We start from the raw sequence: 15,536 nt of genomic DNA on the forward strand, positions 1-15,536 counted from the left end.
ATAGCAGAGGACCCAGCCCCAGAATGGTCTAGTGTGTTTCCTGGCAAAAATGAATCAGTTTGCAGCCCTGTTGGACTTGGTCACACAAACGTTCAGTGTGACAGTTCTCATTGACTTTAGGCCAGTGTTAAGTGCTCAGCCAACAAAACAGCTTCCAGGCCCTTTTCACAAGAGAGGCTGTGGAAGCAGAAAGCCATCCTCACAGAGAAGGCCATGTGGTTAGTTGTCGTGAGTGACCAGGAGAGGTGCTGAGGCATGTTGGAAGGGCAAAGAACTCTGTAGAGGGCAGAAAGGAGTACCAAACCCTACAGTGGCACCCCTAGAAGGGAAACTCAGCTGCTCCAGGCACCAATGCAAGATATAGGAGGGCCATAAATCATCCCTTGATCTGGTGGTCCAGGCCTGCTAAAGCAGCTGGGGTGGAATCCCCTTCTGGTTCCTTCTAGCCTGCCCTGGAAGCAAGCGATGCTGCTATATGCAGAACAATCTGGCTAAAAGAGCAGAGTTAGGGACGCCAACCCTCATTTTTCTTAGAAACAATTTGGAGGAAGGACAGCAATTACTCATTATGGTGCAAGATGAGGCATTGATTAAAGAAAGACAAAGCTCAAGCTTTTCTTAATAGGCTGAATTCAGCTACTCAGACATTGACTGTTCTCAACCCTTTAGCTATGGGGGATACTTCTTAGTATATGAGTTCACAATGACTTAGGATACTACCACTATTAAGAATGCTGTATTACCACTGCTAGAACAATGATTCTGGCAGCTGTCATTTAGTGAGCACTTATTATATTTCAGATACTGGGCCATGCCATATATATATATTTTATATACACACACACATATATAAACACATATTTTATCAAAAAATGCTATCATTTCCCTGTCTTTACAGATGTAGAAACTGATGCTTAGACAACCTAAATGACCTTTCCAAGGCCACATAATTAAAAGTGGTGGATAGGACTTCAGATCCACATACTCTTCACTGTAAAGACTGTGCTATTATTCCCCATTGCTTATGAATGACTTTTACCTCCAGAAGGAGGAAGAGAGTAGGTAGGATTAAGAGAGTTCTTCCTCTAGAGATTTCAGAGCAGATGCTAAAAAGCAATAAACTATGTACTTGCCACTATGCGAGAACTCTACACATATTTAGACTTTTCTGGTCACCCTTAAAATGCTATCTGAAGATGCTTTTGGCAAAACACAGTCTAAACAAACCCAAACCAATGACACACCATCTTTTTTAAAGGCATGAACCAAGGTATAAGGGGAAGAATTCTGAACTGGAAGGGTCTTGTTCTGTCTCAGATCCACCCTTTGTCAACTGAATGAACATGGATAAGTCATTTCACTTCTCTGAGTCTATTTCCTCATCTGAGAAATAGGACAAGAATCCCAATTTCTGTTTTACCTACTTCAAAGGGTAATTATGAGGATCAAATAGGATCATATACAGGAAAATGTTTTCTTAACCTTAATTTCTACATAATATGAAGAATGTGTGGCAAAGACTCCTCTGAGTAACCAATTCCAATGTCATGTAAATACCACTCTCAGAAATTGTCTACTGCCCCAGAGACTTTGAAAATGCGTATTACTTTCCTTCTTAAAGAAAGGTTTGATGGCTCAGTTAAGGCCATAAGATTTTGTCATTTTCTGAGACCATGCTATTTGCATGTGATTTGAATATATTTGCATAATGGATTCAAAAGACTCACTGTAAGTGTATAAGAGTAAAAGAAAATAAATGAATATGAGTGACCTTCTGCCACAGCATTCAAATCAAATATTCAGGGCATAATACCCTGAAATATGAAATAGATTAAAATTTAAACTATTGCAAACAGATGGGAAGATAGTTTTTAGAGTTTGAAGGCAAGAATGGAACCCTTATTTGGTCCCAGGTTGTAAAGAATCTCATACTCTTAAAGGTCATTCCATTCACATGATTTTCATGCCTGACTTCTCGCTTCCATACCGCTGAGGCCACCACTTTCGGTAGACAAAAATATACATTATCTTCCAGACTGTTTGGAAATGTCTCAGGTGGCAGGAAACTTAGTATCCCCCAACAAGTTGTTTTGGAAAATTTGGACTGTTCAAGATTTTGTCTTGTACTAGAACACTAATAATCTTTCCTCCAATTTCCACACAATGACCCTCATTTTCTTGGACCAATAAAACAAGTTAAAGCCCTTTTCAAATACCTTTTGAAAATAGTTACTGTGTTCCTGAATCATTTCCTTTCTAGGTTGAAAATCCTCCAATTTAGTGACAAGTTCATTATAATCTTTAACTGTTTACTTTCCACATCTCCCAGGAAAAGTACTGCCTTGAATACTAGTCCTGACCTTGCCATTAATTAGTTGTGTGTCACTGGGACAGACTTTCTATGTCTTAACTTCCTCATCTGTAAAATGGAGGAGTTGACTGCCTTATCTGTAAGTACATCATGTAAAATCCTATTACTCTATTTGAAAACAATGATTTCCATTTCACATATAATGGCCATTGACCTGAAACAATAACATGGAGTTATATTTGCTTTTAGTTGGGAATTGCTCTTTCCTGCTCCAGGTGATCTTACCCCTTGTTGGCAAGCATAAATAGAGAGGGTTGCTGGAAGCAATAGGCATCATGATCACTGCAATCCCAACTCCTTTACAATGTTGATAATAGGTGGGACTGGCCCCATTCATTCTAAGAACTAGTCCTTGCAGAGATACAGACAGCAAGAGATGAAGAAGATGAGAAAAGTCACCTGAAACTCATTTATTTTTACTGACCAGCTGCCATGTTAATGGGGAAATAACAGATTTGTGGACTCCAGAAATTTTCATAAATTCTCCTTCTATTAGATATTCACATAAAAATCCTAACCATTCTTGGTTGTGTTCTGTCTTTTATTCCACCAGGTTTCCAAATATTTTATCTCTTAGGGCAGCTGACCCCCATGGCTGACCCCATAGAACTGTCCTCATCATATCTGAGAGCTCTCATTTCCCTTTGTTTCCACAGGGAATTATTATATATTAAAATATTATAGCTGCGCAGTGGTGCTGGGCGCTCAGATACCAGCGTGACTCTTCAAGTTCTTTCTTTCAGTAACCCAGAGGCTAACTAACTTTCTTCACAGAGTGTACAAACCATGCTTTTGTCCAACTTTAGTAAAGAACTAGATGTTTAATTTCTATTATAGTTCATAGTTAGGCCACCTTTATTTCCCCCTTCTGTATGTGTAGTTTCTGTTCTGCTTTTGGGTCATGCTTGCCTTCCTCTCCACCCCATTAGGTTACATCCACTTGCATATGAAATTCAACTTCAAATTGAATATTCTAATATAGTTAATGTCAGTTTCACTCCTCATCATTATATTTCTCCATATTTATTTATTTTACCAAATTATTACCAAAAAAAGTTCAGAGCCATAAAAATAAGAAGTGAAGTTCCTCTTCAGGCCCTCCCCTATCTCTGAGGGTGGGATGCCCTGTAGGCACTTCGGAACAGAGCCCTCTGCATTCTTGTCAAGTTGCTTCACTGCTGCCTTTGTAACTGATGGTGCTTATGGAGTCACCAGATAGAACAGCAAGTGAAGCTGATGGCCTTCTCCCACCTGGACAGGGGACATCCCTGTCCTCATGTCCTGCTTGATTTTGAGCTCAGCTGTTTTATTGGCCCCACATACCATCCTTGATCCTGCTGCTCCAGAATGCAATTTTCCCCCTATTATTGATGGCACAACTGCCAACGCCACCACCCTCAAAGCAGACCCAGTACATGACATCGCCAACTTCCCTCCATCGCAAAAAATATGTCAGGCTTTTTCACACCTCAGAGCCCAAGCCTTCATGGCTTCTATACTCAGGGAAAGGGGGAGATCTTCCTTTCTAGATCCAGGGTCAGTTTGCATTTCCAGCCCAGTTTCTACCTCTTCCCAAGATGATGGATATTAGAAATATCTACTCCCTGTGAGTCTGTATTATAATGACTTAAAAAACTGTCTGACATTGGAATATTTCTTCAAATCTGGATTTCACTATTATCTGTGGTCACTGGGTTATACATAAGTGGTTCTGGAAATATGTGTAACATTTTTAGAATATGTGTCAAGTTAACTTCTAAATGACCCTAAGCTCAGTGCTACCCACTAACTTCTCTTTTCTGGCGTATTTTATAAAGGCAGTAATGTTAAAAGTATCCTTAGGGTTTTTTCTTACAAGCTTTAAGTGAATATGACATTAACAGGCAGAAGGGTATGGGGACTAGAGTGTGGGACTGGGAATTGGGATTCTGAGATAAACTCTCAAGTCTGAAATAAAGTGGTCCTAATAGAACTACATTAAAATCAGAAAATTTAAAGCTGAAAATACATTTTAAAATAATTCAATACAACCCTACCATTTTTTTTCTTTACAAATGTAAAAGAACAACATAAATCTGACATTCGTAAGAGTTGAGATTAACATATTATTATTTAACTATTGCTTTTAGACCTTCTGGAACATATTTCACTTTCTGTCTCTTGTCAGGCCTTTTACTCTGAGCATAGCATTAGACTGAATTCCTAGAGCCCTTTATAGAGAAGAATGGAAGGGAACATTTCTCGAGCTAGTGAAGAGGTAGAAGTCAATGTCATAAATGGCAACGTGGTGTCCCTTCTTCATTTCAGTGAACGTCCGACCACCCCATTGGTCCAACTGGAGAATATGTTATGGGCAGGATGGTGGTCATATGAGGGCAGCTTTTATTCATTCCTCTGCTCCATGTGCAGTCCTCACATCTTCAGGTGAGAAGCATTAAGAGCAAATGGGAGTTCAGCAGCCTTTATGGGACACCATCTTCAGATCCAGCTACATACGTAACCTTGGACGAGTCATGAGCCTCTCAGACTCTCAACATCTATTAAAGATAAATACCATTTCCTTGCTAACTTTTCAAGACTGCTTATGAAAGAAGGGTACCCATCAAGGGCTGTGAAGAATTATCTATTATTTCTGGTGTAAAGGTTGTGGGAGCGAGCAGCTGCTGCCTCGCCTTTGTACAACTCATTTATTTATTAGATTTTATTTGCAAAACATGCAGTTTTACATCACTATGTATTCAGAGGTACAGGATCATCCCTCTTCAGATGGATTTTTGAGGAGCAGCTTCTCAGAAGACAAAGTCAAGTTTGGTGTAAAAATAACTGACTGCTTACACAATGTAAAGCAGGGAACCTTCATGAGCTGCTGGTCACTATTGGAAGCACTCAAAGTGCATTAACTCTTAGAATTTTAGGGTTAATTTGTTGAAATCAGTGCTATTGCTATTCGAAATTTGAAGGTAAGTAAATTTAGGCCAGAGTGGTTTGGGGTAGCCAAAGGTCACAGGTCAGAAAGCAGAGTGGCCGGGGTTCTTTACAGTGATGTCCGATCCTGGAGCCATGATCTGGCCCTGGCCACACTGCCTCTCCAGAAATTCCCTTGCTTGTAGCAGAGTCTCCTGGAACTCCAACCATGTGAAAGGCAGTTTGCATGGCGTGGACATCTCAGCACTTAGCTTCCCAGTTTGCAGCTTTTGGCCTTTCCCAGTTAGCAATGGGCTGTAGGATTTTTCCTGGCACTTACTTGACAACCACATTTTCATAGGCTAAAGTGGGTATTTGGAAGAGATGTCAGCCTTAGAAATTTAATCAGCCAGGCCCAAAGCAATCAAGATGCCATCTGGACAGACTTTGACTTCCTGCCTAGAAGATAAAGACATCTGGACCTAGTAAATGCCAAGGACATGCTGACTTGGTCCCCAGGCCTGTGGGCTGATCTTCATTTCACATGAATGTATTTTCATAATTGTGCAGGATCTACAGCTCTGAGCTGCTGCTGGGGCCATTGCGTGCCTGAGCTGTGGACCACCACGGGCTTCCCTGCTCACAACCAGTGACCACCGTTAGCTGTAGTGACTTTCCAGAGCTAAGGAGATGGATTCACTGCAAAGGCCAGTGTGAATAGTCTTCTGTAATGATGGAGCAGGAGGGGGCTGCCCCAGGTCCAATTTCTCATTGTAATTAGGGCACACCATGACTGCTGATTGTTAAGTAGGCTGAGAGAAAATATTTGTACATACAAAGAAGCTAATTAAGGTGGCTTGCCAGGTTTGCATACCCAATCAATGCTTGCTGCTGCTTCCTCCCGTGAGGTGGCTCTCTCTAATCATGTAAGTTTTGAGCAGCCAGATGTGTATGGGTGCCCTGGGTGGAAGACGAAGGGATTTGGGGGAAGAGCTGAGGAGGTGAAAGTAAAAGGAGGCAGCTCTGTAGAAAAGATTTTTATTGTGGTAAAATCTGAATCCTTGCTCTTGTTTTCTAAACGTATTTCTAGAGATGATTTGACTCTCATAGACCAGCTTCTGCCCATTTTATGAGACTTATTTTTATTTATGCATCTAAGAACCGGGGTGTAGGCCAGAGGTACTGGGGGGTGAGAAGATTCACCAGAGATAAAGTGGGAAGCAGAACAGGCAGATCTACTGAAACACACTGCTGAGGGGAGCAGTGGGAAAGACAGGAGAGGTCTGCTGTGCCATGTGGGTCAATCGAACTCATGCCATAGTGGCTGGTGATAGCTTGATATCATTGAGACTTTAACACCTGCATCACCAGGGAGGCCCCAACTTCTGCCCATTTTAAAGCAGAGCTTTAAATCTTTCTCCTAAACCCCCAAATCTTCAATATGTTCCAACCTCGCAGAAGAAAAAAATATCAACTATTTGAAATAGGCTTTATTAATATCATTTATGAGAACCAGGACTTCTGCTTTGGGCAAACAAGTGCATCTCTGTGGGAAAGGGAAGTAAAGGGGGAGAAGTTTGGTTCCAGCACTGCCAAATTCAGTGACTTTATTTTTTTTTAAAGATTTATTTATTTATACAAGAACTGGGGTATAGGCCAGATGCGCAGGAGGATGAGAGGATTCACCAGAGACAGAGCGGGGAACAGAACAGGCAGACTGATGAAATACACTGCTGAGGGGAGCAGCAGGCATGACAGGAAAGGTCTGCTTCACCATGTGGGACCCTCACTGGCCGGCCGGGATCGAACCCATGCTGCAGAGGCTGCAGACAGCTCCACAGCGCTGCACTCAACCGCCTTTGCCACCAAGGAGTCCCCAGAACTTCTTTTCTGTAGAAGAGATCATCACATTTCTTAGTGTCTGGAAGGTCCAGACAACACCATTCATTTCCTCTTCTTAGAACTTTTGTTTCATAGATGCCCGTTTTTCTGAGACTCTGTGGGGTTACCAGATGACTGAGGGGTCAGCAACTGGTGGTCAGAGAGGAAAGCTGACTCTGATTTTGGGTCCAAGTTGAGCCTGGTCAGTGGGATTGCAGTGAGTAAGTCAGTGAGTGGGCACATGGGTGCTCACAGCCCTAAGGGTGACCAACAGCACAGACAGCTCACCTCCGAGATGGTATACATTTAGCTTTTGGCGTTTTCTTTTTGAAAGGAGATGCCAGTATCTGGGGCCTGTGGAGAAGAAAATAGGAAGCTATGAATTTGTGGGTCTTGGGATTTTTCAATGAGGAAGAGAAAATACATTTTGTGTTTTTTTTTTTTTAATAGAGGCATGTTTTATTTATTTATTTGTTTGTTTGTTTTTGTTTATACATGCACTGGGTACAGTCAGAAGCGCGGGAGGGTGAGAGAATTCACCAGAGCCAGAGCGGGGAGCAGAGCAGGCAGAGGGACCGAAGTACACTGCTGAGGGGAGCAGCGGGCGGCAGGAGAGGTCTGCTCGCCATGTGGGACCCTCCTCTGGTGGCCGGGGAGCAGCCGGGGATCGAACCGGCGCCGCAGAGGCTGCGGGCAGCTTCGCAACCCAGCGCTCAACCGCTGTGCCACCGGGGAGGCCCCATTTTGTGTTGTTGAATAAACAGACAGGTATCCCCTGCTTTCCAAAAGCTACTTCACTTTAAAAGAAGACTTACATTTGTATTTGTTTTCAATAAACTGAAAGAAATTTGGACAGGATTTTTGCTCTTACAACAAAAGTCAAAAAGCAAAACTGTGTTCAGTGTCTGTTTTGCAGCCACCTCAATAGAGGCCATGGAGAGTGAGTCAATGACTGGGAGAATTCAGCAAGTTCTGTACAAGACATCTTCTGTAGAAGTCTCAGATTATGACACAGAGGTGCAATCAGGGACTCAGACCTTTGAGTGTTTAGAAAACAGAAATGATTTCCTATGAATTTGGCACAGGAAAGGACGTGTTCTTACCCTGAACAGCAGGAGTGGCCCCCCAAGCCCTTCCTAGCAGCTGCTTTCTACAGGCTACATATATATGTGTATATGGATAGCACATCTCCTATCATTCCTGCTTTTATAGTATGTTAGTGTTATTTTAGATTTCATGTGTTATTTGGTAGGTTATTTTTTGGGCCTGGGAATGCTCAAAAATTTACATAAAAATTAGTGGTAATTGCTTCTTTATTTCAGGCCCTTTGTCTTAGGGAAGGTTTCGCTGGAATACCTTATTTTGTGATTAGGGGTGACTTGCAGCCAGACAAGCCATAAATAGATATAAAGGTAAGAGAAAAAAAATATTTACACAGAGAGTAAAGCAACCATAACTAAGTATGAGGAAATTGTTACAATTGTAACTTTAATTCTAGCACAGTCTTCTTCATTGGAACATAGTTTCTGTTGTAATTTATTATTAGTAAACAAACAGAAGAAAAAAAAGGAGAAGGTAAAGGAGAAGGAGAAAGAAGAAATTCCAAAACTCCCCTTTCTCTTTCTAAATACAGTTTAATTTGCTTTAAAGAAATCTGCCATTAAAATTTAAGTTTATGGGGCCTCCCCTGGTGGCGCAGCAGTTGAGTGCTGGGCTACGAGGCTGCCTGCAGCCTCTGCAGCGCTGGTTCGTTCCCCGGCCGCCAGCGAGGGTCCCACCAAAAAAAAAAAAAAGTTTATGTAATTGATATAAATATAAAAATTTATATAAATTATTTACATAATTTATTTATGTTATTCATTTATATAAATGATTTATACAACTTATTTTATGAAAGGACCCAGTTTATTTGTGACTACCCCATCATAGAATTCCTTTTATTTATTTATTTTATTTTTTCAAAAAAAAAAACCATTTATTTATTTATACTAGCACTGGTACAGTCAGAAGTGCGGGAGGGTGAGACAGAACAGGAACAGGCAGACTGACGAAATACACTGCTGAGGAGAGCAGCGGGCGTGGCAGGAGAGGTCTGTTGCGCCATGTGGGACCCTTCCTGGTGCCGGCAGGGGATTGAACTGGCGCTGCAGAGGCTGCAGGCAGCTTCACAGCCCAGTGCTCAACCACTGCGCCACCAGGGGAGGCCCTAGAATTCCTTTAAATTGTAACCAAATCAGCATTTTTTGATGACAGGATTTTTAAAAAATTTAACTATATGTATCTACTGTGTAAAGTGAAGCTGACTTACAGCTTTGAAACAAATGTTACATCAAATATCTAAGAACCAATAGAAAACCTAACAAATGACAAAAAAAAAAAGTTTGCTTTAGGTGAGTCAGTGTCAGAACCACTGTTGGGATTGACATTGAACTATCCCTGGCTGTGTCTTTTGATAAAAAAAAAAAATGTACAGCCCAAGACAAGGTAGTTCTGTGGTGTTTGGAGAAGTCAGCTGTGATTACAATATGGTGTGCTGACATGGGGAATGACTGACTGGTCACTACAGTCAAGACCCATGACAGGTTGTTCTGGTCTTATGCCCCCAGGTCTCACATTCTGTTTCCCTCCAGGGGATGGAGTAGGGAGCTGGGGACCTGGAGTATTGGATTTTCCCTGGGGTAGCATGTGGCCCACCTTCTTTCCAGAATTCTACAGGAAAATAGCCTGACCCTTGCTCATAGTTCCAAAAAATACACTCCTTTTGTGGGGTGTCTTTATATGCTTATAAAGCATATAATGTAAAATTGGGATTGGACATTCCTTTGTAATGTAAAATTGGGATTGGACACTTAAAAATATGACTTAGAATGCCAACTATTTAACATCTTCTTAAGAGGCTGGACAAAAAAGTCTTTTTTTTTCTTGAGAAAAAAACAATATCTAGCATATAGTATTTATTATTTCTCAGTATTAAGTATTTATAGACATTATTTAATCTTTATGGATAAACTCTGAGCAGTCATTTCTGGGTAAAGAAATACAAGAAAGCTAAGCAAGTTGCTTAAAGTATGTGGCTGAGATAGAGCAAGGACCTAGGGAGTCAGGCACCAGAGATAAAATAGGGAAAGGAAGGTGACAGTTCCAGCATAATTCTGGAAGCAAGAGAAAAACAAACTAAACAGCCATAGATGAGTGAGTTCACATTAAACCAAAGGAAACACTTATTTATTATTCTTCTCCTTGATGGTCACTTTGGCACAAGAATCTCTTATATCTGTCAGGAAGTCTGGAATTTTGGCACCTGGTGTCAGTTTAGTTCCTACACAGTATCCAGCTACTGGTCGTTAGTTTGCAAATGTCATCCTGCCACCTAGTGACCAATTTTTGTATGTCACATGGACACTCCATTGTTGAAATCTAGTTGCCTATTTTCCCGATAGCTCCGAGACCTCCTCCTGCTTGAAGTTTCCATGTGGCATTATGTTGCTGGTATGTTTGTTCTGTGGTAATCATGCCTGGAGAATAAGAGCTGAGTTATAATTTCCCCACAGCAAGAAGGTGCTTGGCGTCCAATATACATATCTCAAGAGCATACCATGTGCCCAGTACTGTGAAGGGAAAGATGACTTCTATCAAAGTAGTAAATCAATGTTATCGCAATTAAAAAAATAGATACATAGTCCCTTGCTCAAAAAGGACTATGCAAATTAACCCTTCAGGGAGAGTAACTGTTTCCTGCCTAGGATTTCTTTACTACCCTAGTCATTTCTACTATACCAGTCTTTCTATACTACTCAGTGACCTGTACTGTCTCAGTCCCCCTGTACAACCTCAATCCCCTGGAATGTGACAACTGATTTTAAAAATGTGGCAAATCAAAGGGGATTTGTATATCAACAATTGAAGATGAGGTAGAGTCTTCTGAGAAGTTGATATCTGAAGAATGCTTGAAAGAGCTGAGGGAATGAGTCAGGACCATATCTGGGAAAGAGCTCCCCAGTGAGGGGATCTGCATTTGAAGAGGTTCCTGTGGTAGGAGTGGGCCTGGTCAGTTCAAGGAGGATGAGAAGGCCAGTGTGGCTGGAGCCAGTGAGTGGGACTGAGAACAGTGGGAGAGGAGGGCCAAGTAACGCTGGGCCAGACTATAGGGCTTTGTAAAGCAGTAGAAAGAGCTGGCATCTCCTTTAAGTAAGATGGGAGATACCAGAATGCTTCCAGCAGAGAAGGGACACTGTCTGAATTACATTTTAAAGCACCTCTCTGACTGTCGTGTGGGCAGTAAGGGAGCAAAGGTGGAAACAAAATCCTGAGAAGTTATTTCAGTAACAGACAAAAGATATTGGTGGTTTAGACTAGGGTGGTGGCAGAAGAGTGAGAAATAGACAGACTTGTAATAGATTTTCAAAATAGCCTCGACAGGATTTCCTATTGATTGTGTGATTGTGTTTGTGTGTGGGGGGGGGGGAGGAGGAGGATGAGGAGAAGGAGGGGGGGGGGGAGAGAGAGAGAGAGAGAGAGAGAGAGAGAGAGCTATCAAGAATGATATCAAGATTTTTAGCCTGAGCAACTGGAAACTAGACTAAATTCAGAGGTTTGTCTGTAACTCTTACCCAAACATCTTAATTCCCTAAAGTCACTGGAACAATTCAACAGGCCTGAATTTTCCAGACAGCTGCACAGAGTTGTCATCCATCCTTCCCTGGAGAGTGTCTGATCCCTTCCCGAAATGCATGCCCCATCCTCTCCACATCTGCACAGGGACTTGATCAATTTGCCTTCAGCACAATGCTCAGCCCACAGCCCACCCTCCATCTGTGACACACAGAGCGTCCTTGACCTTCCTTTCCAGGTCATTCTGAGCCTTGCCACACTATTTGGGGGTGTTGTTCTGATCCTCAGCTTTGCATTCACACCTAGGACTCTAGGAGGCTGGTCTGCTTATTGTTTTGCTCACCAAGGTTTCCTGTTGTTTTAGGTTCAGAACAGTGAGGTCATTCAGTGATCCTTGGATCTCTGTTGGCCCAGGTGGCTTGGCCAAGTGCCCCTTTAGGTGAACTATGCCCTGTTCACTCACCTCTTCTTGGATTGTCTCATTGGCAGGGTCTCTGTGCTAGTCTATGTGACAGACTGGGTAAGAAGCTGCAGCTGTTAGGAGAGGCGGCTCATATGCAGTTATGTGGATGTGCATCGGCTGTTGTAGGGCTTTGGGAAATGTTTTGGAGAGTCAGTGGAAGAACAGTTGTCTATGTAGGCCCTGTTTTGACCCAGTCTCTCACCCCACATGAGCCTCTCAGTGAGTAACACGAAAGGGTCAAGGATCTCATGTTTCTGCCTCTAGGAGAATCAGGAATGCCATTGTGATAGTGTTTCTCCCAATTTTCAGTCGCTGGCTCTGTGTGTGTGTGTGTGTGTGTGTGTGTGTGTGTGTGTGTTTGCACGTGCACTCAAGTCCATGAACCCCTGTGCATTTGCAAAGAAAAATTTTCTAGGGGGAATGAATTGAAACAGACTTTCAACTATTTGTTCAGAAAAGTCAATGTTAAGTGACCCGTTTACCTCCTAAATGCAGTCACAAGCTCCCCAAATTTCATAGTTACCCAAAGAACTCAATATTCAAGGAACTCTCATCCTGTCTCCCTCCCACCCTGCCCCCAATTATTGCCCGGCCTGACAAGGTGATTCTGGGTAAGTTGGTCATAAGCAGCAAATTTAAGTCCCCCAAATGAAACGCTTATCAGGTTGTACAAACAAAACAGGTGGGCAGGGAGTTCTGCCCACCTCGCTGGTTAGGGAACTGAAAATTGTGAACAGGGCACATGTTCTTCAGAGCTTGCAGTCAGTGTTTTCTAACTGAAAACTGCTTGTGAGGAGTAGAGACCTCTCAGTCACCTCTCAAAGGCACTGGCACACAACCTTGTCCTCGCCCTGATTAACTTTTTAATTACACCTCCTGTTACTTCTCAGAGAACCCCCTCAGAGTGGCTGGGACAGGAGCCAAGGCAAGGAAGTCTCCACACTGCCTTCTAGAAACACCTGGTGACCTAGTGCAGAATGGAGCCAGCTTGGGTGAAGTTGTTTGGGGTGTTGATTCAATACTGCTTATGATATCTGGGAAACTCTATTTTTCCAACAATGTAATCAAAATTAAAATGCAATGAAGCATTTCTTTCTCAGTTTTCCAAAAATGGGCATAGTAAACCCCAATATGAAGGCTTTCCTCTTCTGTGTGTTATTTAGACTCAGAGGAGACGTGAGGGACTTCACTTAGAAGAGCGTGGACTTGGGGCACACCAGGGGGTGAGGAGACAGCCATGTCTGCAGCCAGTCTTTCTCTGGGAATGTAAGTTTGAGAAAACACCTTTAAGCTCTGGCCCCAGAGAATCATAGTGTTTTCCTGGCATCTAATTGGTAAAACTCTTCTATGCTCGTGCATTTTTCTGTGAGGGGACATTTGTTCAGCATTTACTATGAGTTAGACACTGTTATAAGGGCTTGGCATATATCAATTTAGATTTACAAGTTACTGAATATTGTTAACAAAATCCAAGGAGGATAAGAGTGTGCATTGTATTCTTTCATTTCTATAAAAAGTATTAATAACATGTATATTTGTGAGGGAAAATTTTGAGAGGGCACCCATGAAGATGGTATAGGTTGTCTTCTAGGAGACTGAGGGGTCTTTAACTGAGGGACTATGGTGTGGAAGGGAGATTTTTCATTCAATACACTTGTTCTTTTTAAATTGTTTTTGACCAAGGGAGGAGGAGAACAAAATGAGACGTTCACAGGCTGAGGCAACTTTGTGGATCACATGCTGTGTGCTGAGTCCTGGAGTGGAACAAGCCCAAGGTATCACAGGGAATAGAGAAGTGGGAGTAGGAGGAGACATCTTTGAGGGGAACTAACTCGAAACAAAGGAGCTTGCTGTCCTCTTGACTAGCAATAGTTCTCATCTCAAATTGGAAGGAGAAATAGAAATAGCAGTTAAAATTCACCTGACATGAACCAATGTCAAGTGAAAGTAAGAAAAGCAAGCACCTGTAACTCGCCCACTATGAATTTATCATTTACATTCCAAGGTTTCTGCAGCCTGAAGGACAAGCAGGCCTGCTTTCTTATAATACTGGCTTCAATCTAGCAGGTGCAACCTTCAAAAGATAAAGTAAGCGGCTGACAGTGTGGTTTCAAATTTGGTTGCAAGTTTCTTCCAGATTGTAACATTATAATTGATGGCTTTCAGGAGCTGACAGATTTGCCCAAAGAGCTGGTTTCCTATTTTGAAACACACTAACTAGACTGGAGAAGAAACAGACCTAGGGCATTGAAGACAGAGTTTTCCCACACTTTTCATAGAATTTAGAAGGGTCTATCACCTGACACAGGACAATATGCCTGCAGCAAACAAAGCTTAAGAAGGCTTTCACAGAGCACAACAAAGGTTAGTTACAAAATGCATCCTCTTATTTGGAAACTTTTACTCATCATGAGTAATGTTTTGGGGGAACAGAAGTAACTAAATTCTTCTTTTGTATTCAATTTCTAACAACGTATGGTAAATTTGGTAAAGGCAGCATTAGCAAAAAAGCTGCTGTAGCTAAATTAGCTGAAGAATTGACAACGCTCTCGAAGACTGTTGTGAATTACTAGTCGTCTCTTTTATATTTGCCTAATTTGGTAAACCTTTGATTTTGATGGAGGTAGAGATGACCGTGCTCACAACTTGCCAACTGATAGTTATATTCTAGTGTAGTGTGCAATCTGGTGTTTTATTCTCTTATTTCCAACTTTTGGTAACTTTTATCGCTGGTAACTGCATTTTCTATCAAGTCGATTCACATAGCTGTTACTATCCACAACCTGAAGACCACCACCCTACTCATCACCGTACAGACCTTTAGAGGACTAAGATTTATAAAATATGCAAATAGGGGGACTGCGTCTGTTGAAACCAAGCTGTCAAACGCTGCCAACTATTTACGACAGTTTAGGACAATACTGCCTTACGGCAGTGACTTACCTGGCGAGGCGAAAAGACTTACGGCAAAGAACTCACAGCCAGTGCACCAGACACGGCGCCGTGGGCTGAGACCCACCAGCAGAGGTATTTGTTGTTCTCCAGTATTTAACGAATCAAGTGAACTGTCAGTTAATTTTTAAATCTTAAATCTCGCGTAACGATTCCACATTCCAAGCCCCGGTAATCTGGCTTCCCAGGGCGCTGGCTTCTCTGGGACTGCCTGTCACCTGGAGTCCCGCTAGCTGGGCTGCGGGGGGTCGGGCGGGGTTGCTCCCCAAGTTTGCCACAGCTGCCCCTCGTGTCCTGCCGTTCGAGGTGTGAGTGAAAAGGAAATGGGTGTGTTAAGGTCCGGAGACGCCAACG

The 15,536-nt window shown here is 42.3% G+C and overlaps 1 long non-coding RNA gene across 1 annotated transcript; it reads right to left on the minus strand.

Moving 5' to 3' along the window:
* Positions 1-6,769: 6,769 nt before the first annotated feature.
* LOC129144728 (uncharacterized) lies at positions 6,770-15,275 on the minus strand. The gene is made up of 3 exons (XR_008549224.1): positions 15,174-15,275; positions 7,445-7,510; positions 6,770-7,165 (listed from the first exon to the last, which is right to left on the minus strand). It is a non-coding gene; the product is annotated as an uncharacterized LOC129144728 (long non-coding RNA).
* Positions 15,276-15,536: the final 261 nt, after the last annotated feature.

Source organism: Talpa occidentalis, unplaced genomic scaffold (genome assembly GCF_014898055.3).
Source record: "Talpa occidentalis isolate TD23 unplaced genomic scaffold, MPIMG_talOcc4v2.1 talOcc4.6, whole genome shotgun sequence".
In the NCBI taxonomy this organism is placed as follows: domain Eukaryota; kingdom Metazoa; phylum Chordata; class Mammalia; order Eulipotyphla; family Talpidae; genus Talpa; species Talpa occidentalis.